This window comes from Castor canadensis, chromosome 9, assembly GCF_047511655.1.
Source record: "Castor canadensis chromosome 9, mCasCan1.hap1v2, whole genome shotgun sequence".
In the NCBI taxonomy this organism is placed as follows: domain Eukaryota; kingdom Metazoa; phylum Chordata; class Mammalia; order Rodentia; family Castoridae; genus Castor; species Castor canadensis.
In genome coordinates this window covers 52867775-52894502 of record NC_133394.1, presented here as the reverse complement: position 1 = coordinate 52894502, position 26728 = coordinate 52867775, and the positions used below count along the sequence as shown (strand labels likewise).

General features: G+C 35.0%; 1 protein-coding gene across 1 annotated transcript in view; it reads left to right on the top strand.

Annotated features, from left to right (window-relative positions):
- Window positions 1-21471: 21471 nt before the first annotated feature.
- Window positions 21472-26728, top strand: part of LOC109676940 (serine/threonine-protein phosphatase 4 regulatory subunit 1-like) — a 46945-nt gene continuing 41688 nt past the window's right edge. The window contains exons 1-3 of the mRNA XM_074041629.1: window positions 21472-22683; window positions 23576-23801; window positions 23906-23980. The gene's annotated coding sequence lies outside the window, so the exon portion shown is untranslated. The remainder of the gene's footprint in view (window positions 22684-23575; window positions 23802-23905; window positions 23981-26728) is intronic.

Below are 26728 nucleotides of genomic sequence, written 5' to 3'. Positions count from 1 at the left end.
TCTCATAATCTCATCTAATACTCATTACTTTTCACAGACCTCACCAACAAGCACATTAACGTGAACTTGGAGATTAAGTTTCCAGCATATGAATTTTTTAGGAGGACACATTCAGTCCATAGCAATTCTCTTGTAATGTTTGTCTGCAGAGTTTTGCTTGGCTTGGTCCTACAACTTATTAAGTCCCTCTGTAGATGTTAACTCCCACAGGATCTAAATATGTGGCTAACAGTTTGTGATTTTCATTTCAGTTTGTCAGAAGTGTACAGTGTTGGTATCTTTCCAGTCTTGGGTACTTAATTTTTTTCTTGTTAGTTTCTAGCTTCATTATATTGTGATTAGAAAATATGATCTGTTTGATTTGAAAATGTATTGTTATGTTTCAATTTTGTTTCCAAATAGAAAAAAGATTTATACACCAGTTAGAATAAGACCGTCTCTAATGAAACCAAGCAATGCAATTACACACTTTGCATTGTGCACAAAAATCATTTCTCCCCTTCAGATTTGCTTGGTTGGAAAATATTCTTTCTTTACAAAAACTGCATGCAGGAGAGTTTCTGTTTTGCAAATCAATTTACAATAGCTATTCTCTGTTTTTTTTTAATTAGGAGGCACATGGAAGTGCAAAGTTTAGCTGCCTCATTTTATTCAACTACCCTACAAATGATAGTCTTAACAGTGCAAACTTTGGAGGATTGACATAGTAGACATAATACCTAATAATTTATCTCACAAATTCAATTATTTAGCCTAAAATGTTGAGCCTTGTGTTTTGTGGGGTTTTTTTAATTTTTGATTTGCTAGAAAAGTACTCTATTGGTAAATTTCCAGTCTTGGGTGCTTAATTTTTTCTTGATAACTTCTAGTTTTATTATATTTTGATAAGAAAATGTGGCCTATTTGGTTTGAGAATATATTGAATTTACTTTGCAGATACTTATGGTATATTTCCTCTGGACTTTGAATAGAATATTCTTTGTAGATTTTAAATATATTAATCAAATGAAGGCTTTTGAGAAAATTATTTAGTAGTTCTGCATTTGAAATTTTTGTGAATTTTATTTAACAAATTCTGGAGGAAATGTGCTTAGTCTTTCACTGGAATAATGCTATATGTTAAATTCCCCTCTGTTCTTTTTATTTTTTTCTTTATTCATATGTGCGTACATTGCTTGGGTCATTTATCCCCCCTCCCCTTTGCCCCCTCCTCCCTCTGTTCTTTTTAAAGAAGTGTTTGCTTTATGTTTCACTGTGACTTTAGTTTTCTTTGAGATTTTATACCATTGTCCCATTTAATGTGCTTTCCTTTGAATCCTAAATTTTCTAATTTCAGTATTGCTACCCTGCTTCTTTTTGTTTACACTTATCTTGTATTCTTTGCCAATCAGTTGACAATGTTTTGGGGTCTTTACATGATGTGCATATTCTTCAAATGTACATACAATATCTTTTTATCTACTCAATCTGACAATCTTTGTTAATTGAGAAATGAACCATGTTTGATCTGATTCTTGTCATATTACTTGATGCCTTTTGAGGATTAATTTTTTCTCCCTCTCCTGACTTCATTGTAATGATTCAGTTTTTCCTTAGACATATTTGCTTTAGAAATTTTTCGTCTTATTTTTTCCTAATAGTGGTCATTTAATGTTCTTCACCTGGTGATGAAAAAGTATCTAAGGAAAGGGTGTAGGAGGGTGAATATTGTGCAAATACTATGTACTCATATGTAAATGAAAAAAATGAGACTATTTCAGGAATGGGGAAAGGGAGGTGTGATAGAGGGGGTGAGTTCAACTGTGATGTAAGAACTTTTGTAAATGTCACAATGTACTCCCAGCAAATAGTAAAACAGAATATAAGATTTTGAGTAGAAAAATTAGATTTAAAACATTTTTGTAAAATAAGAAAATAACAAATTATATATACTAAAAATTCTATAAAATCTAAAATAGTATTACAAAATCCAGAAAAAATACCTAATTTTGGATTAATTTCTGGGAATGCCTCTATAGAATGTTTCCCCCCAAGGTTTTGGGTACATACTTTACTTATTTATTTATTTTTGCATTTTATTTATTTTTTATTGTTGTCCTGGGTGGGGATACATTGTGGTCTCTACAATAGTTCTTGCAATATATCAAGTATATCATACTTGAATTCACTACCTCCACCATAGTTCTTTAATCTCCTCCTCCCCTATTCCTGAAATAGTTTGAACAGGTATCATTCTTGCATCTACTTAATGTATACACATTTTTTTGCACCGTATTCACCCTCTTACCCCCTTTCCCTTCCACTTCCCTCTTCTCACTGGTACCAACCCCTCCTTCTGGGCAGGACCTGTTCCATCCTCCTGTTCTCTGATTTTGAAGAAGAAAAAAATGACAATTTTGCTTATTTGAGATAAAAAATCACAGGAAATTTCCTTCTGATATTTCCATGTACATATGCATTATATCTGCAATTGGTTCCTCTCCTCTATTTTTTTCATTCTACCTTAGTCTCTTTCTTATGGTGGATTCAGCCAATTTAAGAATTCTATATTTATTCTTGTGTAGAGAGTATATCAACCATGCTCATCTTAGTTTCCTTTTTTTGTTGCACTAGATTTTGAAGTTAGGCAAACACTTTACCAACTGAGCCACACCCCCAGCCCTTTTATGCTTTAGTTATTTTTCAAGAAGGATCTTGCATTTTTGCTTCTGACCATGATCCTCTTACTTATGTCCTCCTGTGTACCTGAGACCACAGGTATGTGCCACCACACACCAGGTGTATTGATTGAGATAGGATTTCGCTAACATTTTGCCTGCCTGCGTCGGCTTCAAACCATGATTCTCCTCGTCTTTGCTTCCTGAGTAGCTGGAATCATAGGCATGAACTACGAGCTCTATGTTTTTTTCTTCATACAGGGTCTTGCTATATAACCCAGGCTGGCATTGAACTTGCTATGTAACCCAGGCTGGCCTCAAACTCATGGCTCTCCTATCTTTACCTCTCAAGTCTGGGATTACAGACATGTATGCCAATGCCCAGCTTGCATACTTTTATTGCCTCATCATATGACACCAGCTTTGTAACAATTTCTAATGAGAGCATAAAAAACCTATAATAAAAGTCTTTCATCCTAGGGTGGTAGATTAAAAAGTTTATACTGATAACCTAGAAAAGTTATTTTTAGCATACAAGGTTATAGTTGGTCATATCATGTAAATAAGATTATTATCAATGTTAGAAAACTTTTATACTTTTGTATTTGATCTATAAGATTTTTAAGTGTTTATGTGAATAGCTAAATATGAAATCATCTTTCAATTACTGACACTCATTAGGCAGCTTGCCAATATTGTTCTCCTGTACTAGAATACTTTGAGTTTCATATGACTGGCTGTCTTTGATGTCAGCATTTTATTTCAGATCAGCCAGAAATTTGAATATCTTTCCAATATGTTCAAATGATTCACTGTTCTATGTGGATTGAAGAATGAAACATCTCAAGAGACTGCGTTATTTCCAAGAGCAGGACCACTCTGCCTTGTATTGACTGACCACATTCATATAATCTGAGCATTTTCATAAAGGCTTGCTTTTAAAAGTTAGAACGACTTCCATTGCTTTTCATCTTCATATTTTACTTTTATTTCCATTAATTTTAATTGAATTTCCTCCATATTCTTAATATATAAATGTTAACATGATAAAAAAGATGATCATGGACTTATTGTTCAAGAGCCCATAATTTGTTTTATGAGAACATTCAAGAATGCATTTCAAATTATAGTTAAAATGATGTCTTATCAACTGTTTGAACACATTAAAACTATTTTCTTTGTTTAAAAAGCAAATAATCAAACATGTCAATGCTTTCCATTAAAAATGAGAGAGGCTCAGAAATAGACTGAAAATATTGGTGAGCTTGCTTCCATGATGGCTGGGAAAGTAAAGCTGTAAGTTCTGTTTTGAGTACACATAAAAATATTTAAACTTAAAAGAAGTGTAAAATAACACATATTTTTCCATTTTCAATACTTTGCACCTATTTTAGTGTTCTTAAGAAAAAAAACTATTAAATAAAAGCCCACGCAAGAGTATGTATGTAGGACCACATAATTCTCCTTCTGTCTTAGGCTGCCATTTGCTTCTGATGGCACTGGTATTTATTTAAAATTCTGATATTTAAAAGTATCATGGATTTTATTAGTTAAAATACTGCACTGATCATTATTTACCTTGATTGCTGAGGACTTTGGTGCCTCCAGTTCTCTGTCTGAGTTTGGGACCTTGCTTGCCTTACTCTACTTTGTACCTAGTTTCAGAATTAAGGTGTTTGCCATTGGGTTTGGCCAGTAACCTTTATAAAATTAAGAGTGTTTCTTGGTTTTATATGAGTTTGTTTTATAAATGAGTGTTGAATGTGATCAAAATTGTTTTGTCTTCTCTTGAGAAGTCTATATGAGTCCTCTTGAATCTCTCCTCACAAACATTTCATTGGTTCATGCTCTCTTGATTTCTGACCCTAACTTTCATTCTTAGGACAAACTCTTGTTCTATATTTAAAAGATTCTACTTTTGTTTTCAGTACTTTATCGAATGCAGTTTATTAATATTTTATATTTTTTACATCCATATCCACTGATGATATCTACTTATTATTTCTTTGAGAACAGTTTTAATCTGGATCATGTGTCATAGAATGAGTTATGTGGCTTCCTGCATTTATCTGTGCTCTACAAGTGTTGTATGTGAAAAGAACTCTGTTCATTAGAGGCTTGGTAAAAATGACCTGCAAAATTATTAGGCCTGGTACCATTGCTCAGAGTAGAGGGAAACTGTCACTTCAGTTCCTATTACACAGATTTTCTTTGTCTCCTAGACCAATTTTAGAAATTTATATTCCTCTGCAAGAACTGCCACTTTTTATTTACACTTTCAAATTTACTGATACAAGTGTGAATTAATTCTCTTGCAATTTAAAATTTGTGGTTACTTCTGATTTGATGCTTTTAGTGTTAGATTTCGTTGTCTTTATTGACCTTTTGGTATTGTTTCATTACTTTTCTCTTGTTTTTACATTTTGAATTCAAAGCTAGGTTTCTTTTTTATCTTTTATTATTCAGAGCTTTCTTTTTTTTTTTTTTTAAGAATGAATACGTTTTATTTGGAGAGTAGCAAGAAAGCTTTAAGGGTTCCCAGAATTCCACAAATTAGCTTAAAGGAAAGGAAATGTTCAATATATCCAGAATGCACTTGTGCTTCTGGTTTGAATTTCCCTGGTTGAAGTCCTATCTCTTTCTAGGACACTGCTGGCTTCCATTCTTCCATCTACCATGCTGGGGGCAGGGTGGTTAGCATTCATGCACAGCAATTTTCAACAGTGCAAATGATGTAGGCTGAGCATGGCTCACGAGTGCTGCTTGAAGTGGACATTGTAGAGCACGGGTTACAGGCAAGCCTACTGTCCTCCCTCTCCAGCAGGCCCCGGTATGTGTTGATCTCACACTCCAGCCGGGCCTTCGTGTCCAGCAGCACCTTATATACCTGATTCTGCCGCTTTAGGTCGCAGCGGATCTCAGCCAGCTGGTTCTCCACTCTGTCCATCAGGCACTGCATCTGGGCCAGTTGAGTGCTGTACTGGGCCTCAGTTTCTGCCACAGTACATTCCAGAGATTCTGTCTGAGCCGTGAACCATTCTTCTGCATCCCTGCAGTTGTTGGCCAGCACTGTTTCATGTTGACATCGCATCTCATCCAGGACCCTGTTAAGGTCCACGGTGGGGGCAGTGTCCAAGAGCTTTCAAATTTATACTATTCTGAATAATTTGAACTTTTCATTTTGATTGCTTCTTTCAGCTAATAGTATAATTTTAACTTATAGATTTGCATAATCTTGTATCCTGGATAGATATTTATTTTCAATTTCGAATTGTATTGCATTATGGTCAATAAATTTGGCCAAATAGCATAAAGCTTTTCAATTTGTCCTTTGTTAATACATGATCAGTTTTGGAGTGTGGTCCAAGAATATTTGAGAAGAATTTAGGACATGTTTTCTTCATATATATCTACTAGAATAATCAGGTCATCCACATTCTCTTTATTCTTATTTACATTTTGTAAACTTTGTACATCCTTTTCTGAGCAATATGGGTGAAATTTTCATATTAGGATTATGAAATTATCTTTCATTTCTCATAGCTTTGCCAATTTTAACTAAACATAATTTGAAAAAAGCTGTGTTGTTAGAAGGACATGAAAGTCTATAGCTATTTTATTTTATTGGGTAATTATTCCCTTCACTAATATGAAATATCTTCTGTGTCTTTCTGTGACTTTTCATATTGAATTCTATCAAGTCTGATACGAATATTCTACAATTTTCTTTTAATTGGTATTTGCTTTTGTCATATACCACTGAGATTCTCGATTGTAATTTGAAGTTAGTATATTAAATTGCGGAACAGTATGTTATTACCTTTTATGTTAGAAAGGGAAAAATAATAATATATACTGTAATTTGCTTATGCTTGCATATAGAAATACTAGAAGAATACACAAAGAAGCTCGGGATGTACCTGACTACAAGTTTTGGTCTGGTGCTGAGCAGCTGAATGTTGAAAATCAATAGGGGGCTAAGATCAAGGCTGAAGCCAAATACTGCTGTCACAAAATGGCCTTCTGAGATAGAAGAATATAAATAAGTATCTATAAAAATTTTGCTATAATGACAATTTTGCTATTTAAATGCATTTATCACATTTTAAAACTTTGACATTGGGATCCAGAGACTGTTATTCTTTCTCAGCACTGTTAGCTGCAATGAGAAATCATACTAGATATTTTAATAACAAATACTTTCATTCTTCCAACTAAAGTTAGTATAGAAACAAGAGCTTTCTTAGCCAAGTCTGGCAGTGTTCAACTTGGCAAGAGCTCTGTTATTGGCACTGTACTATTAATTATGTATTCTTCTTTAATAGTAACTTAAATAAGACTATTTTCTCCTAATTTCTGAACTTGAAGGTTTGGTCAGTGGCTATAGACACTCTGGGTGAAGCCACCCCACAAGGTCTTTCTACAGACTTTATATTGTTACCCTCATTTAAATATTTGTCATTTATTTGAGGAACTTTTCTCATTAAACACTGTAGAACTGTAGAATTTTTATGACAAAAGTGACTTCCAAGATAATAAAATGGACTTGGTGGTTGGTTCATGCACACCAAGCTCACAAACCACTCTGGGTGAGAATAATAAATACCATTCAAATAGGTTTTCCATCTCCAAGAACACTTAAGTCCACTGAAAATTCTGAAACCCAAAACTAAGCTTGGTACATCATTATATAAAGCAAATATAAATAGTCTATTAATCATTTTTAAATCACGAAATATTTAAAAAATTAACCTGTCATTTTTTACCTTACTGTTAAAAATAGGCTTCTATTTTTCACTTATTTCTTAAAAAGGAACTGCTTTAATTTACATTTGAAATCCTCAAAAGGTCTAGATAGTCCTTTTTAAATTTTTTGGCAGTGCTGGGGTTTAAACTCTGCTGTACTACTTGAGCCACATCTCCATCCCTGTATAATTGTTGGGTTAGTCCTAACAGCAGCAGTGAGTTGCCAGTAGTACATTTATATCATAAAACTGATGCCTGACATTTATTCATAAACCAGAATTTATAGTATTAGGTTTCTCATGACAAACATTCTAACAAATCTGTTTCTCTAGCAAACTGCCTAAGGTTTCATAACCTCAAGTCACAGGTCAACCACTTTGGGGATGATTAAACAAAATGGCTCAATATTGTCAGGAAGCTCTTTGCCCTGTATTGCAAATAGACTTAGATGGAAAGTAAATTTTAGATTGACAATATATACAATAAACATAAACCTGACAAGAAAGGCCCTTGACCAGGTGCTGGTGGCTCACATCTGTAAACCTAGCTACTCAGGAAGCAGAGATCAGGAGGATCACAGTTTGAGGCTAACCTAGGCAAAAGTTAGACCTTATCTCCCAACATACCAAAAGGGCTGGTAGAATGGCTCAAGTGGCAGAGTGCCTGCCTAATAAGAGTGAAGCCCTGAGTTCAAGCCCCATGACTGCAAATAAAAATAAAAGAAAAAGAAAGGATGTTAACTTGACTGATGTGTTTTTCTTTGTGTCCTTAAGATAAATGTTTTCTAAATATTTTCAGGATTTACATGTATTCATGTTACAGAAGTTAATGCAAGCAATTGCCACTCATTTTCATGGCATCTGTGTTAATAGTCTCCTTTACTTTTTAAGTATTTCACTAAATTGCCATTTGATACTTGAGTCATGTGGTGCCAGCTTAATTTTAATCAAGATGGAATAACAATCAATGGTCATTATAATTTTTTGGTTCTCAGTGTGAGATGTCTATCTTCAAATTTCCTGAATTGATTTTTAAAAATATACCTCTTGCAAAGAGCTTTTAACTAGATTTACCTCATGAAATGTTAGGATCTCTTTTGATAAGGGAGTTACATTTACATTGGGACTTTCTAATTATGGGGGGATCATTACTCTAATGTTATACTGTACATCTTTCTTGCTACAACATCTACTTGTTTCTCCAACCCCATCACTTGCTATATTTAGTTTTATATAATCCAAGATTTGTTATATGAGATTAAAATTACCAGAGGTATCTTCCTTGCCTCTGTGTGCATTGTTGGAAATATCTGAGACAATATCACATTTATAAGAAATAATTGATTGGAGATCACATATTTTACAAAACCTGATTAAAATAGAAAATGACAATTGATAGGTATGCTGGTGCATGTCTGTAATCCCACTGATTTCAGAGGTAGAGACAGAAGGACATTCCATGCAAAGTTAGTGAGATTCTATTTCAAAATAAAAATGCAAATAAAAGGGCTGGGGGCCTGGCTCTTATAGCAAACTGCTTGCCTAGCATGCAGGAGTCCCTGGGATCAGTCACCAGTACAACACACACACATACACATACACATACACATACACATACACATACACATACACATACACATACACATACACATACACATACACATAAACTGACACACACACAAATGATGACTTGAATAGAGTAGCAAAAGAAACAAATGAAGAATGAATTACTGAACCTCACATCAAGACCAAAAATCCTGTTAGGAATGCACAAAGGGATAAAAAGATGTTAACTCTGACAATGAGAGGTGCCTCTTAATGTCAAGTTCCAAATGTTCCAACTTTGGTCTAGTGGGGTTCCAGGACACAAAAAGGAGAAAATAGGTGAACAGTAGAAGAAAGTTTCTACAATGAAGGGAAGATAGGTTTCTGGGGCTATAACAACCAAGTGCTAAGTAGGATTTTTTGATTTCCAAAATAACAGAAAAAATTACCATCAAATACGTAATTTAGTATCTGTAAAAACTAATGACATTTTAGAGCATCAAGAAAAAGAAGAGACCAGGGGCACAGCCCAAGTAGTAGAGCCCCTGCCTAGCAAGCGCAAGGCCCTGAGTGAAAACCCAGTACCACCACAAAAAAAGAAAAAAAGAAAAAATAATAATGAGAGGGAATCCTGACAACTGATAGGTATGCTATCCCTCTTTAAGAGACAATCTTTAAGGAGGGACTAGATGAGTGATATTTATCACTAAAAGAATGATTTCTTACCAGCAGTATTATTAGATGGAAGTCGACACTTTATGAACTACTGTAGTATTGACACAAAAACCAGAAAAAGAAAAAGCATTGGCTAATTCTATTTGTGAATACAGATGCAAAAATCTGTAAGCCAGTACCTTCAAACTGAAATCAGAATTTGTATCATGACTTCTTTTTTGGTGACACTAGGGTTTGAACTCAGAAAGAATTCATATCGTGGAGTTACATATTATATCCCATAGGTTGGGGAAATTGAGAAGTCTAATATCAAGGTTGAAGAGTATGTGAAAGAATGGAAATTTTATGTATTGATGTAGGATTTTAAATTGGTAGAGCCCCTTAGGGAAAGCAACTGCTGTTACCTAATAAGTGGCAGATAAGCTATCTCATGAGTGACAAATGCCAGTACTACTACATTCCTTAGAGGGAACCTTTGCATGTATTCACCAGAAGATGTGTACAAAATGTTCATACCACCATTAGTAGCAATAGAAAAAAAAAGGAGCAACAAAAAGGAATGTCCACCAGAAGATTAATGAGGACTTTATAAATAAAATGAGGCCAATCTATACAACAGGATATATTGTAGACAATGAAAAAATTGCATAAATTAAGATGTATTGTAAAAAACTGTAGGTAACAGAAAACTATTGATAGCATAAGCTCATTTTTATGAAACAAGCAGAATTAAATGCACTCTTTAGAGGAATATACATCTATCTATGGTAAAACTGTGGGAAGACCCAAGGGAATAATAAACAGAAATTTCTGAGCTATTCATGAGGGCAGGGAAAATTGGGGAGGAAATAATATCAAGAGAGTAGGCTGGGCAGGGACACATGGATGTCCTTGATAATGTTGTTATACCAGTTTTTTATGTATATGGTATTTGGATTCAAACCCATGGCTGTCTCCAGGCTAAGCTCACACTCTACAACTGAGTTTCACCCCAACACTATATTCTAGCTCTTAAGATGGATGCTGGTTTTTGAGTGTTTGTTTCATTAATAATTTAGTATTTCATTTCTTCTCTATACTTTGCATTATTTCATATTTTACTACAAATTTAAAATTATCCATGTTATTTATTTTATATAAGATATCTATGTATTAAAAATAAGTGTGAAATAACTTATAAATAAAAATAATTTTAAATTGGTTATAAGGGAAAATTACATTGACCATAGGATTCTATCCCCAAACACACTGGGAATAATGACATTTTTAAACATGCAAAATCTCAGAAAATGTATCATTCACAGAACCACCCTGAGAGATTAGTAGAATGTGTTCCCTAAGAAAAAGAAAAATGGAAACAGAAAGTGGGCTGTAAGAGGCAATGTGAGCAAAAACATTAGTAAATGGCCTTTCCCAATTGAAAGTCAGAGGGGATTAGGAAAAGCAATTATCTGAAGCAAAACATTCAGGTGAGAGCAATATAATACATGAGGGGGGAGAAAATAGAAGTAAAAGTATGCTGAAGTTTTCTTTTCAGCAGGAGATGATATAAATGTTGATTTTAATTCCATGTGTATTGGAAATTTAAAGTTGAAGATAGCAGGACAGGAGGGGTAAAAAGGACAGGAAACCCAGTCTAACAAAAGGCAGAAGTGAAGAACCTCCATTATCTTACAATGACCTTTAGCTAAAGGCTTTTAACCTGTATTTTAATAATTTTTCCAGAATTTTGCTGCCAATTAACAATAAATTTAATAATAAATTTTATGTTATCGGTGGAAAAATAGTTTGCTGAGAACGTACTCTCTCAAGCACTTTGCTTAGTATTGCTACATAAACATTTTCTTAGTTGATTCTTCCAACAGTTCCATGGACTAGATTCTATTAATATTACAGTTTTGGAGATAAGAAAACCAGAGCATAGGAAACATTATTTTTCAGACTTCATGCAGCTAGGAAGAGCATGGAGAGGTTCTAAGCCAGGTCTGCTTGACTCCTGCCTGAGCCTGGATTCTTTATCACATACTATATCATGTTAGCTTTCAACTGAAAGACAGATGTTATGTTCTAGCCTCTTCCTTTCTTCTGAAATACCACCAATGCATTGTTTCACAGCTGAATTAGACATCATTCTCTCCATTGCTTTTCAGTCTCTAGTTTTCTCCTCTATATCTCATCTGGTGTATCTAATGTTAACAGCTATATTCATCTTCAAGACTTCAATGTCACTTCCTTCAAGATCATAACCTGTTTTTCAAAAGCCTCCAAAAAATACAACCACATCTCAATATAATTTGACACCATTATCTTATACTCACCCTCCTCTCCAAACCAGTACTTTACCCTTCACCAAGCCCTTGATTTCTGTTTTTGTTATTTTCATTATAATGTCCAATAACCACCTTGATTCTGTGTTCTGCATCATGATAGCTCATCCTATTTTTCTGCTCTGTAGATTCATATTGCATTTGCAAACAACTTTGATCAACATTTTTATAGGACTCAAAATGTGACATGTTATTTACATATAACAGGCTCTTGAAAAACATTCAGAGTCATCTCCTCATTTCACAAATGAGGGAATGAAAGCATATGTGATTTCCCAGGGTCTCTAGCAGTGAGTAGCAAACAGACCTCCTTATTTGTTATCTCATGTTTTTTACTTTACACATAACATTGATTGGTTATGTAGTTAAATACTGTATTGATTTGGATTGTTACTATTTTATATGCAATACTACTGATTTTCCATGCAAGTCATTTGCCCCTCTTTAATGGTGAGAGTCAGTTTTTTCTGTTAACATCTTTTCTAATGATTTGGGTGAGAAATCCTTTTTGGTTATACCAGTCATCATTGAAATTTTGGCAATGATTAAGGTCAGGGTGAAAATATTACCCAATTATTGACAATGAATTGTGAGAGGAATCTGGTGTGGGCTTCTGTAAAAGGCTACTTCACGCATAGAGATTCAAAGAATATAGACTTTTTCTGCCTCTGGAGACTGGTGGATTAAGACAGACTGATGGACCTACTAGTTCATCTCTGATCTTCAAAGAAGGTTTCGTATATGAGGCTAGATGAGCAGAAAGATAAGAGTGGGCTCTACCTTATTTAGAGTAATAAATGTTAGAATTATTTACACTATTTTTGGTCGGGTTTATTATGATTGCAACCAAAAGCCACAAGGATGACATTGCAGACTCTCACATCATATCCACAAGCAATTCCTGATGAGATTGCCTTTTGGAATCTGCTCAGAACCCAGTCTTTTTTCATCACTTAAGGATTCTTTCTATAGCTTCGTCTACCTTCTTCTTAGCTCCACTTCAGATAACTCACTACATAACAGTCGGAGTGATCCTCGTAGAAAGTAAGTGAGCTGGTGTCACATATCTCCTCACTGTCTTCCAAGGGCTTGCTGTCTCATTTAGAAAGGAACTCCAAATCTCTCTTATGGCCTACAAGGCTGTCCAGGGCTAGCAGTTTATCTACCTCTGGCCATTTCACCCTCACTAAGCAATGTGGCCTTCTTATTGGACTGTGTACATCTCAGGAATGAAGCACATTCATTCCTGAGCTAGAGTCCAAACAGCTAGAGCCTTTGGACTAGCTGTTTCCTCTGCTTAAAACTTGCATCCCCCAGACGTTTACATGCCTGCTGACCTTCATACCTTTGCACAAAAGTCTTCTTGTCAACAAGCCCTCTTCTGATTGCCCTTTCTAAAATGGTCTGACCTCCCCTGACCCTATCATTCTTTATTCCCTTCATTTTCCTTCATTGTGCTTTTAAGCTCCTGACAGATTTTGAATTTGATGATTACTTTCTTGCCTGGAATACATTTATATGTCAGCGTTTTGACTATTTTATTCACTGCTCTATTCCCTTCAGAGTGCCTGGCACATAGGAAGCATTTTTACTGGCTAAAAGAGTAATTAATGAGACAATCCTATAGCACATAAATTTAAAATTTTATGTGAAAAGCAGTTGTAGTGGGTATGTACAATTTGTTGAAATGCACTGAAGACATTATAATTAATATTGTTACATTTCACTTTATATTATTCTTCAATAAAAAACCCTAAACATATTAAAAGAAATTATGGCCTAAAGAAATCACAAGTTTTTGGGCAGTACTGCAGGTTGAACTCAGGGCCCTGTGCTTACTAGGCAGGGACTCTACCACCTGAGGCATCCCCCCAGCCCTTTTTGTTTTATTATATTTTGAATAGGGGCTCGAATTTTTACCCTGGCCAGACTGACCACAGTCTGACTATGCCGCTTTCCCACCTAGCTGGGATGACAGGTGAACTTTTTGCCTGGATTGGCCTCAAATTATGATCCTCCTGATATCCACTTACAGAATAGCTAGTCTTACAGAAATGAGCTTCTGTGCTCAGCCTGAAATCACTTAACTTGGTGAAATTTGGTTTTAGACTAATGTTAGGAGCCCATGATTCTACCATCTTTAAAGGTGTATTACTTAGATCAGTTAGACTTTTTAATCTCATTTCTTACTATAAAAGGGACATGCATTCATACATATGAAATAACATACATTATCCTTTCTATACTCCCAAGAGTTTAGCATAAAGTCTCATAAAGGACTTACTAATGGTTGGCCATTTCAATCCACATGATAAAAGAGAAAATGAAGCAGGTTGTCTCTAGCAACCACAGATCCCAGGCATTCCCTACCCCCACCCCCACTTTCCATATGAAAGTCAGCAACAGGGATTCTGGCATTGGGGCCAGAATACCTTGCTCAATCAACAGACAACCACTCACCAGTTGGTTGCTAGTGAAGTTGGGAGGGCTTCCTAATTTTTCTAGTAAACCTCATTTTTCTTCTGTTTAAAATAGAAGTAGAATAATCACTATCCTGTTCATTCATTGGCATGCTGTGAAGAACAAAGGAGGTAACTCACAAGCTCAAGCCCTGGTCTCTTTTTATCATGGGACTGTCTTTCTTCTTTCTGTGAGTACCAGTGTACAAGGGTACTCAGAATAGTTTGGAACTTCTTAAGAGATACAGGAAGATGGACAGATCTGGGCTTTCTTGTTTATGGATGAAAGGAGAAAATATCCCTTCAATGGAAGTGAGGCAAACTAGGTGACAGGAAAATTACCCTGGCTACCACACTTAGATTGAACACTTCCCAAATGAATGTCAAGAGTTTGAGTGACAGATACAAAATCATCTCCCAAATTCTTAACTACTTGTGGGGTTCAGTCAGTAGGGGCTGATGGAGGAAAAATGACAGAGAAGCCTGCTATAAAACATGCTTGATTTCCCACCAAAGCCTTGCACAGTATTAAACAGACACTTGGTGCCTGGTGTGAGGTGTTGTACATGGTTCACTGCTGTTAGGGTTAACTCCAACATGAGGACACACATCCCTGGATTGGATCAGATCAGCTGGATCAAAACCTATCCCCAGAAGAGCCCAACCCTTCTGAAACCAAGGGATCTGCCCAAAGACACATTAGACTCCAAGGGGACTGGAGGAGGAGGAGATGCCAGTACAACTATAGTAATACTGTTTTGTTTATTCTTGGCTTACTAAGTGAAGCCTTGTACAGAATGCACAGTTAATTTTATTTGCTGGATTAAAGTAAATTAATGGCAACAGGGTGAGCTAAAAGGCAATTAAGAGGCATTGTCTGAGACCTCAGAGTCCAAAAGAAAGTAGATTACCTTCTGATTTTATACTCAGCACTCAAGAGACCACTGAGTCTCTGCCCTTGACTTCACAAGTCTGCTCTCCCTTTCCTCAGCCAGGCATTCATTGGGCTAGAAGAGTCTGTTTTAGTGACATGGCCACAGATCTTAAAAAGAGAACAAAACTGCTGCACCTTTTCTTCTGGGTTTAAACCATTTTTAGAAAGGTTTTGGTTTTAGGTTTTGAATTTATGTAGACACCAATATTTCTGCTAGCATGACTTAGCTTTTAGTGGTCCCATGCAGACATGAAGCAAGCATCTCCATGGCAACAAATATCTACCAGGGTGAATCTTTTCCTGTGCTCTAGTAGTGTGAAGACCAGTAATTTGAGACCCAGTCCTGACAAGTTTGGGGAGAGGTGAGGACTGACGAACTGACAAAGTTAAGAGACTGCTATCCAAGGGGAAGTACAGTTAAAATAGTTGAATATCAAAGCTAAATATAGTATAAATTATTGCACAATTGAATTTGCAACCTGAGGTTTATACCCAGCATACTTGGCTTGATTATTTTCAGTCAATATGTTTTTGAAATAATTTCTTTCTAAGTGAGTTCTTCATTAAGTGCACATAAAGTTTAAATAAATTGTTCTACATTTTTAAATGGCATAAATCAATTTTTTCTCATTGTACACTTCTTCCATGAGAATAATTTACGTGACACATAATAATGTTCTATTATGCTGGTAGTCAGACTGTACATCTCTGTGATCAAATACTGAAAATATCAACTTAAGGGAGAAAAGCTTTATTGATTTTTGTGAAGTGATATGTTTGTAGATAAAAAAAGCCTCAAATTCAAGAACTAGATAAAACAAATAATGAACAGATATTAAATGGAATAAACCTGAAGTGTCATATTCCTAAGAGTTTACTCTAGTCATTACTCTAGTCATTGCTACTTCAGTGTATGGGTTATAAATGTCCTCAAGAGAAAAAAATAAAGTAGATTTCCATCTCTGTGTGATGATTGCTGATAGGACATCTATAAAAAGTGAAACATACACATTGGCGGGCATTTGGCTTTTAGTGAGCTTATTATCTACTTTTGCTGATACTAAACAATTTCCTTTAACAAAAACTATTAGTATATCTTAATTTTTAAATTCACAGATATGCAAAAGAATTTTGACACAGAAAATATATTAGATAAGATTGTAAAGAATAACAATGAACCAGAATTCATTAACTAACCCTGATGCTTACGTTACAAGGAAGAAGCTCAGTCTATGTTTCAAGCCCAAGTCACTGTTGTGATCTTCATTCCATTCCCCATGGGTTGCTTGTTTGTAATAGTGAAGAAAACATTTCTTTTTTTAAAGAATACATTTTTTATTAGAATGATTAACATATGGTGATATTTTTTCCACCTCAGATTATTTGATTTTCACTTTTTTTAGGATTTGGAATATGATTAGAGAGCTCGGCATGAAATTTTATTTTCCCCATCTTTGCTATGTAGGATATTTGAAAAGGTGGCATGGCATATTTACTAATATCACAATATATTGCAGTCACTAGCCACAATGATATAGTATTTAAGAAAGTGAGAGCTCTGGGGCCAAAAGGCAGAGATTTGAAGAGCTCTTTTGTATCACCTGCATGATCTTATGTAAGTTACTTAAGCTATCTGTGTTTCAGTTCTACCATCTGTTTATATAAACAAAAAGGAATAAGCTATCACATATGGTTATTTTGAGCATTAGAGGAGGTTACAGACATAAAGCATATAGAACATTTATAGATGTATAATCCATACCCAATAAGTATGATTTATTACCACCTCAGATGACATCCCTGGCACTAGAAGCCAATTGACAGGAATGGAACATTTCCAATATTAACTGATGCAAGTCACACATTGTAACATATTGCAGATCTGCAGAAGACTCTTAAGGAAAATCTAAAAATAATCTTGAGGTTTAATGGCCATTATTAGTCTTGCTTTTCCCATCTCCACAAAGAAAGAACTGTTCAGTTTATTATGGAACTGGGAATATGAGAATCATTGAGAAGTCATGAAATGGCAAAGCATTTTGAAAAGGGAAGATATTAGGTCCTATAAACCACTCATTGGACCTAATTATTCTTGGTCAATCTTCATTATCTTCCTTACAGAGACAGATACTATAGAGTACAGCATTCTCACTCTTAGATCCCACTGACTAATGTGAGGTTTTTAATTGTTCCATCTTATGATATTTTAAAGAAATCTGCTGTATTTTCAGTGACTCCATGAGGCCTTGACTACAGAAGGAATGGGAATTTGGTACCTGTAAAAATATTTATTTAGTAATAAATGTAGATAATAATATGTATTCTAAAATATAAATTTCAGAGAATAGAGTTTATTGTAAGCCATGACCAATTGAAAGAGCTGTATTTATATTTTAAAGAATAACAATAACAATGCAAGTTACATCTCATATGTGAAAGATTTTTAACTTGACACATTGAACTAGAAATTATGTGTAAGTAACACTGAGTAGGTTGTAAGCAGCAATAGTAAGTGAAAAGAGAGAAAGGATGATAAAATGAGGGAGTTAGAAGTGAGTCACTAAGAAACAAAGATAAGAGATGAAAAGGTAAAAGGACAACAATGGAGTCAGCAATATAGTGGCAAAGATGACAAAGATGACTTCCTGTGTGACCTGTAGGCATCCACTTCATATTTCATCTTAAAATTCTGCTTGACAGACTCACTCTTTCCATCTCTTTCTGGCAGTAATTTACTGTAGTCTGAATAGATACATCAGTTGGAAATGTATGAATAAAATCCACTTGGTCACACTTCTACCTAGCATGATGTCAGCTGATTTGTGTACAGTCACTTACCTGTCAAGGAAGGGGTTGTTCCGAGAAATGTGTTGTGAGGCAATTTCATAATTACATAAACATCATAAACTTACACAAATGAGGATGGGTATGATCTCACTCTGCTACAATCTTATTTTTTGTGATATAATTTGAAGTTATTTTTCAAATAGGTTGTTACATTTTTGCCCTGGGCTGACCTAAGACCACAATCCTCCTATGTATGCTTCCTGCTTACCTGAAATGACAAGTATGTTTCACCATACCTGGTTTGCGCATTGAGATGGGTCTCCCTAACTTTTAGTTTGGTCTGGCCTAAAGCTGTGATTCTCCTGATTTCTGCCTCCCAAGCAGCTGGACTAACAGACATTAGCCACCACCCTGGCTCAGTGATATAATCTAATGGAACCTTTTTCATATATGCAGTCTCTCATTGATTGAAATGCCATTATGCATCCCACAACTGTATATATATATATCATGCATGCTCTGACACCTCAAAAGTTATTCATCTGGAAGCTTATCAGCAAAATTTTTGAAAGTAATTCTTAAAATATTTTTCATAAGACTCCATAGTTTAAAAAATCCTGAAGATGAGGAATACTTAGCTTTGAGAAGCTAAAACCATCAACAAGTACTGAAATAAGACTTTTTAAGGTTTGTGCTAGTTACATTAAGTACATTCTCAAAATCTTGAGGGTTTCATAAATAATATCTGAAATCTGGCATACTATGTAGTATAATAAATATTAGATAATAATGAAACCAATTTCAAAGTTAAGAGTGACCAAATTTATGTAATCTGGTATAATGCTTTTTGTAGAAGAAAAACTATAAATAATCAGAAACTACCCAAACAATGGTTACAAAAGGTCTGTCACTCCTGTTAGAATAATTAAGTGAAAGGAAACTTAACACGTGACTTAATCACCAATAAAACTGTCAACTGATAAGATCTCAAGCTTGTTACAAGCATAAAGCAGCAATTTAAAGTACAGTTATAATCACTTATATCCCCCACCATAAAATCAAACTGAGTACTTATTTTACATCAATACCTTTTGAGTAAATAAAAAGAGGTACCATTAATCTAAATTAAAACCAAAAAGATTATAAATTAATAAATAAATCTCTCATTGAAGAATTAGTTCATTATTCAAATAACTTAGTCTTTAATCATTTATTCCTTAGTTAAATATTAGTATGTATATAACCCTACAGAATCTCTCTAGTCTTTAAAGCACATAGCCTGAACAAAAGAGACCTTTTAGTCCACAATGGTATAATCTAGACCACACAAATAAATATAAGTCAATGATAAGTTTTATTGAGGCAAGAATATTTCTGCATGGTATTTCATCATATGGACATGTTATAATTTCTTTATTCATGAGTAGACATTGGGGTTATTTCTACTTTGGTGTTATTATAAGTGAAGTTAATATGCATATTCATCTACAAATTTTTATACAGACTTATGCTTTCATTTATAATGAAAAAATATACATATATATCTTGAAATGGGATATTGCCTTTTATAGAGGCACTAATCCCATCCAGAGGTCTCACCCACATAACACAATCATCTCCAAAAGGTCCTATTTTGCTAATCTCATCAACTTGAGAGTTAGTATTTCATTTTACAAATCTGTTGGGGACATAACCATTTAGTCCGTTGCAGTGACTCATTCCATTTTGGTTTAATTTTCTTCAAAAGCAACTTTAGTTTTCAGTGTATAGGTCTTACACATCTTTTGTTAAATTTATTTGTAAGGTCATTATATCCTTTTACTTGACTGCCATGGTATTTTTTTCCATTTCAACTTGTAATTATTAACATACAAAAATACGGATTTTTTGTATATTGATTTGGGAGCTGCAAACTTGCACAACAAATTAGCTTTAAGAGTTCATAGAGGGGGCAGGGGGAAGGAGGGGGAAATGACCCAAACAATGTATGCACATATGAATAAAATAAAAATTTTTAAAAAAAGAGTTCATAGATTACACTGAGTTTTCTATAGGGACAATCTTGTCATCGAGAATAAAGAGTTTTTACTCCTTGCTTTACAATATGTATATCTTTTGTTTTGCTTTTTGCTTTCTTTCTTTGCATGGATAAAACCTAGAGTATTGAATAGAATAACAAGAGAGACAATTTGTACTCCTTTCTGACATCAGGGAGGAATATATTCAATTTTTCATTGATTATAATTTTGATTGTAAGTTTTTTGAGTCATTATGGGGTTAAGGAAATTCCCCTTTTTCCTAGTTCTGAAAGATTTAAATTAGAAATGGATATTGGTATTTTTCAAATGCTTTTTCTACATATTTTTATAATCTATTAAATTGATAGATTTTCAAATGTTAAACTCAACTTGAATCCTAGGTTAATCATGGTCACAATGCATATTACTTTCACATGTTGTATAATTGTGTTAAGAATTTTTGCATCTATGTTTGTAATAGACACTGTTTTGTATTTTTCTTTTTCTGGTTTTGGCACAGGGTAATGCTGGCTTCATATAATAGTTTGGAAAGCATTCCCTCTTCTTCAAATTTTGGAAGAATTTACATAAATTTAGTAAAATTTTCCAGTGAGACCATGTGGCCATGTGGCCATGGTGTTTTCTCTGTCAGCAGGTTAGTAACCACAAACTCAGTTCTTTTAAAAATATTTAATAATGGGCTATTCAGGTTACATATTCCATCTTTGATGAGTTTGTATCTGTTAAGGAATTTGTCAATATTATTTATCATACTTGTCACTGTAAACCTATACACAACATTCCCCTAGGATTTTTCCAAATATATCTATAATCTATAATGATTTTGCTTTTCTCATTCTTGGTATTGGCTATGTATGTGTCCTCAATCTGTTTTCCTTGACTAGTCTTGTAGAATTTTATCAAATTTCCTAATAGTCTCAAACAGTCAATTTTTGGTTTGATTTTGCTACTACTATTATTTTATGGATTTATGCTATTGTTTTTATTCTTTTGCTAACTTAGAGATTAATTTGGTTCCATATTAATTTCTTGATCCATAAATCATATGATTTAATTTCATAAGTCAAAACTTATGAAATTAATGATATTTATTCTTTCTTAAAATGTGTTTAGTGCTAGAACTTTTTCTATATTTATGACTTGGCTGTACTCCATAAATTTTAATGACTGTGTTTTAGTTTCATTCAGGCCAAAATACATTCTAATTTTCCTTTGTATTTATTCTGTGAGACATAGCTTAAAGTATGTTATTTAGTTTCCCAATATTGGAAATTTATCTTGATTATTTTTACTAATTACTAATTTTATTCCATGTGATCACAGAACATTCTTCATATGATTTTAATGTTCCTAAAATTTTACTAATCAGTTTATTAACTATCTTGATAAATAATCCTTGTGCACTTGAGAAGAATATGTAATGTGTTGCTGTTTGCTGGAGGTTGTTAGAGAAATAAGTTAGGTGAAGTTGGGTGATGGTGTCCAAATATACAAACTTCCTAATATCATTTCCTCTTTTTTATTAAGTATAAAGAGCAAATATTTACATTTCCACCTATAGTGGTGAGTTTTATCTCCTTATTTTATATGTATCTCAGTCTTTGTTTTATGTATTTAGGAGTTCTTTTGTTGGGTTCATCAGTGTTTAGAATTGTTGTGACCCTGCAGTGCCAAGAAGTAAGATCCTGATATAACAAACACTAAAATGGAGAAGTGGCTCTGGAACTGGGTAATGGATAGCAGCTAGAGCATTTCTGGGGTACATGTCAGAAATATGGACATTAAAAGAAAATAAGGGATGAGAAAGAAAGAAGAGAGCTATAGGGAAAGCTTCCATGATCGTAAAGAATACACAAATAATCATGAAATACAGATGGCAAAGAACATTCTGGTGGTGGCTCATATGTAAATGAATAATATGTTATTGAGCTCCTGAGAAAAGTTTACCCTTTTAACAGAGTTATAAAGAAATTGGTTGAATTGTGTTTATGCTCAGAGTTTTATGGAATGCAGAACCTGTACATGATGAAACTGGATATATTTCTGATGTGATTTCTAAGCAAAGTGTTGAAGCAGTACATTGGCTTGCTCTGACTCTTAAAGTAGAATAGGAGATGGAAAAAATGAAGAAAGACTTGTTGAGTATAAAGGAATCAGAACCTGTATATCTAGAAAATTCTCAATGAAGCCATATTGCAAAAAATGAGAGAGGTTGTTCATGAACTTGTTTTACCATTTCATCAGAGGCTTGGAATACATAAAGTTATACCTGCAGATGCTGCCCGTTTGAATTAAAGGAGACAGAAAACATGGGTCAGAATGAGGTCTATTATAATTTTGGAATTGTATAAAATGGGACTGTGGAGTCACTCATATGGGAACATGTACCATGCATCAAGAAAGGGAAAGGACAAGAAAAGTGACTTAATGATCATCAGTCATGCTTCTTTAACTGTTGGTACATAGTGCACAGGTACAAGGGACAAATCTGCCCAGGGGAAAAACTGGTTTCAAGGTATGTACTACAGGGAGTCTTGGCACCACCTACTAAAAAGAGCACAGCAATGCCACTAGCCAAGGGTTGATGTTGCCACCCCAGAGCGGCTGTAGGGGAAAGCATCAAACCAAAAAGAATTATAATCACACTTTCATATCTAATGAGATTTTCCCTGCCAGATTTGGGACTTATTTAAGAAGTATTATCTATTCCATCTTTTCTATTATTCCCTTTTGGAATGGGAATATGTTTTATATGCATACCCTACCATTGTATCTTGTAAGCATATATCTATCTAATTTTCCAGGATCATAGCTGGAAAGTAATTTTGCTTCAGGGTGAATTTTAGCAGAATCATCACCCATATCAGACTTAGAATTGTACTTAGATAAGACTTTAGGCTTAGACTTTTGAGTTGATGCCAGAATTAGTTAAGACATTGGGGGCTATTATGAAGAAACACATTCTGTATGTGAGAAGATTATGAATTTAGGGGAATCAGGGATGTAACATTATGGGCTAAATGTTGGCTTCTACTCTTAATTCATGTATTGAAATCTTCACTCCTGATATGATGGTATTAGGAAGAAGGGTCTTTGGAAGGTAATTACCTGTTGACAAGGTCAAGGTAGAGCCCCTATGGTGCTATTCATGTCCCATTAGAGGAAGAAACAGAGGATTCTGTTTCTGCCATATGAAAATATAACAAGAAGATAGAAATCCTGAAGGAAGACCTTAACCAGGAACTGAATCAGCCAGTACCTTGATCTTAGACTTCCCAACTTCTATAACTATGAAAATTTCCTATCTTAATAATACCTATCATTTCTATAATTTGATATAGCAGTCCATGCAGACTAACACAATCAGTGATACGGACCTTTTTTTTTTTTTTTGTGGTTTTTTTCAGTGGTACTGGGGTTTGAACTCAGAAAGTGCGCTGCAACTTCAGACACTCTGCCAACCTCAGTCAATAATATGTACAGCATTCCTTATAATGTAAGAAGTACTGTGGTTGGAGCTTGTTATAAAAGATGGAGTCTTTCCTAGCACTCAACATGATGCCTGAGCAGACTCTGAATAAACCTGTGATATTGAAAAATGTCGATGAAGAAGACATCTCACAGGAGGGTAGGGTAAGCAAAGGTTTTGCAGGTAACTGTTAGTCTGATGTTAGGAGAAAGTTTACTTTGTCTGAAATAAAAAAGGAGAATATGAAAGGTTATTCTGCTTCTTATAGGATTTTGATAAACAGAAAAAAGTATGAAGAGAGATTCTAAGAAGAAGGAAAGCAATGCAAAGTAGAAAGCAAGAGGTAGGTAAAACAGTATATAAATCAATTTCCTGGCAACAGTAAATTCATGTAGAAATTACAAAAGGTAACAAATTATAGACATTTGTACAATATTGTGTGGGGACTTAAACTACTGCATTTGAACATTATCACGAAAGCCATGAAAGAGTTTTCAAGAGGGTACAGACATTATATGAAATCTTTACCTTACTCTGCTGAATATTCTTTGCTTCTTCTCCAAAGCTGAATGGACTATTGCAGGCTAAGCCCCATAGTGGTTTACAGCTTAAATGCCATGATCATACTGACTTTTTCAGATGTTATTATCCAGCACTGACAGCTGGACTGCTTCAAGGCTATGGCCTCCTTCATCACTAACCAAACCCAAGTCCAGTGAATTAGGAATAAGCCTGGGGCAGTCACAGAGCCATATTGTGTTAATCTAATCCCCCAGAGTGAGTTTTGGCTCTACTCTCCCTCTTTACTTTCTTGTGGATTACCTGGGTCCAAACACCATCCTCACATTCACCTTATTCCATCATGTTCCATACCTAGACTGTAGAACTGGAATCTTGGTTTGAACCAAAACAAGAGTTGAGTGTGAACCTCAATGAGAGTCATGGAGGCCAGGGCATAGAATAGATCTATACTCTTAAACATATAGGAATTAACATTACATTTCAGATTGAACATTCTCTCTCTCTCTCTCTCTGTCTGTCTCTGTCTCTCTCTCTCTCTGTCTCTCTGTCTCTCTCTCTCTCTCTCTCTCTTTTCTCTCTCTCCAATTGCAAATGCATGAAGATTATTCATCCACTAGCCCAGGGACCTCCCAAGTCCTGGCCCAGAGACCACCCAAGCCCCTCTCCATGCACTAATTATTGGGGATCAAAAACTGCTCAGGTTTTACCCCTCCCACAGGCTAATGAGATCTTTTTAAAAACACTTTGTAACAGAGAACTCACTCTCTCTTCTTCTGCTTCCCACCTGGCACATTATGGCCTTTGGTAAATTTTTCACCTAACATTTAATAAACTTATTATTACCCTTGCCATCTACATGTCCTGCCTGGAAGCATTCACGTATAATATAAGAATCTGCAATTTCTGTGTAACAGTGACTACAACAAGAGGATTCTGGTCTGCTTTTGCAATCATGATAAACACTTTCCTTAGCCCGACTACTTGTACTTTCAACTTATTCCTTACTTGTGAAATGCACTGTGACTTCCTGACTTCAAGGTTGCTATTAATGTTTTGTTGTTGCTATTCCTCAGAATGATTCCTGTTCCTGTTATTTTCCCATTTACTATGTAAGCTTCTTAGGCTTCCCATGGAGGTGGGGCCTAGTGGAAGGTCTTTAGGACACTGTGGCCATGGCTTTGAAAGGGTTAATGGGTGGCAAGCCTCTTCTTTTTTAATTTCCCAAGCTTGACTTGATACTTTGCCCTGTGACATACTCTTCCCATGATGTGCTTCCTCACTACAGGCCCCCAAACAATGGGGCCAACCAATCATGGAATGAAAACACCAAAAGTTAAGTAAAATAAACCTTTTTTCTTATATGTTGATCATCTCAGGTTTACTGACAGTCATTGAAAGCTGACTTACACACCCTTCAATTACAGTCATCCTCATTTCAAAGTAGACCTAGCAATGGTTACTGGTAGAATGATTCTTAACCACACAATTCAGTAATCTGGCTTAGTCTTGGATGCAAGATCAAGAAGGATGTGAACTAAATTAATATTAAAATTCTTTGCATCCCACTGTGTAGTTTGAAACCAATTTGTGAGGTGGAGTATAGTGGCCCGTATCTGTAATCCCAGCTTTTTGGCAAGTGGAGATTAAAAGGATTGTGGTTTGAATACAGGCAGACAAAAAGTTATTGAGAACTCATCTCAACAAACAAGCTAGTATTGTGGCCTACACTTGTAAGCCCAGCTACTGGGAAGTATAAGTAGGAGAATCATGGGTAATTGCTGACTTGGGGAAAAAATGCAAGACCCTACCTGAAAACTAATCACAGCAAAATAGGTTGGGGTATGGCTCAAGTGATAGAGTGCCTGCCAACCAAACACAAGATCCTGAGTTTAAACACCAGTAAAGACATAAGACCAAAAATAAAGGAAGTTTGTATACTTTTTATCTTATTTGATTATACATTTGTCCTATGAATTAGAAAAATTCTCTACTGGATTATTCTTATTGCTACTTTTATTTTTCTTGTTAATCTTTTTTTTAATCTTTGTGACAAAATACATGAGCAAATCAGTTAAAGGAAGAAAGATTTATTTTGATTTACAATTTCAGAAGTCTTAGTCCATGGTCAGCTTTCTCCATTGCTCTGGGCCTGAGGTGAAACAGGACATCATGCCTGCAGCAGGACTGGTGGAGCAATGCTGCTCACTTCCTGATAGGCAGCAAGCATAGAGGGAGATAGGAAGGGGCCAAGGACAGCATACATCCTTTAAAGGCATGTCCCAGTGACCTACTTCCTCCAACCCGGCGTACCTCCTAAATAATGGGAGTAACCCATTGATGAGGTTAGTGCTCCTCTGGTCACCTCTCAATAGCACCACCAGTTGGGGAGCAAGACTTCAATACATGAGCATTTTGGGGAGAACTTCATATTCAAACAGTAATACCTTATGCCTAAAAAATGACAAGCCTCCTCTTAAATCCACTTCTGCCCAAATAGTACCATATTACATGCTGCCCAGTTGTACTAAAACTACGCAGAAGACCTTTTAGAAAGCAACACTCACCTGTT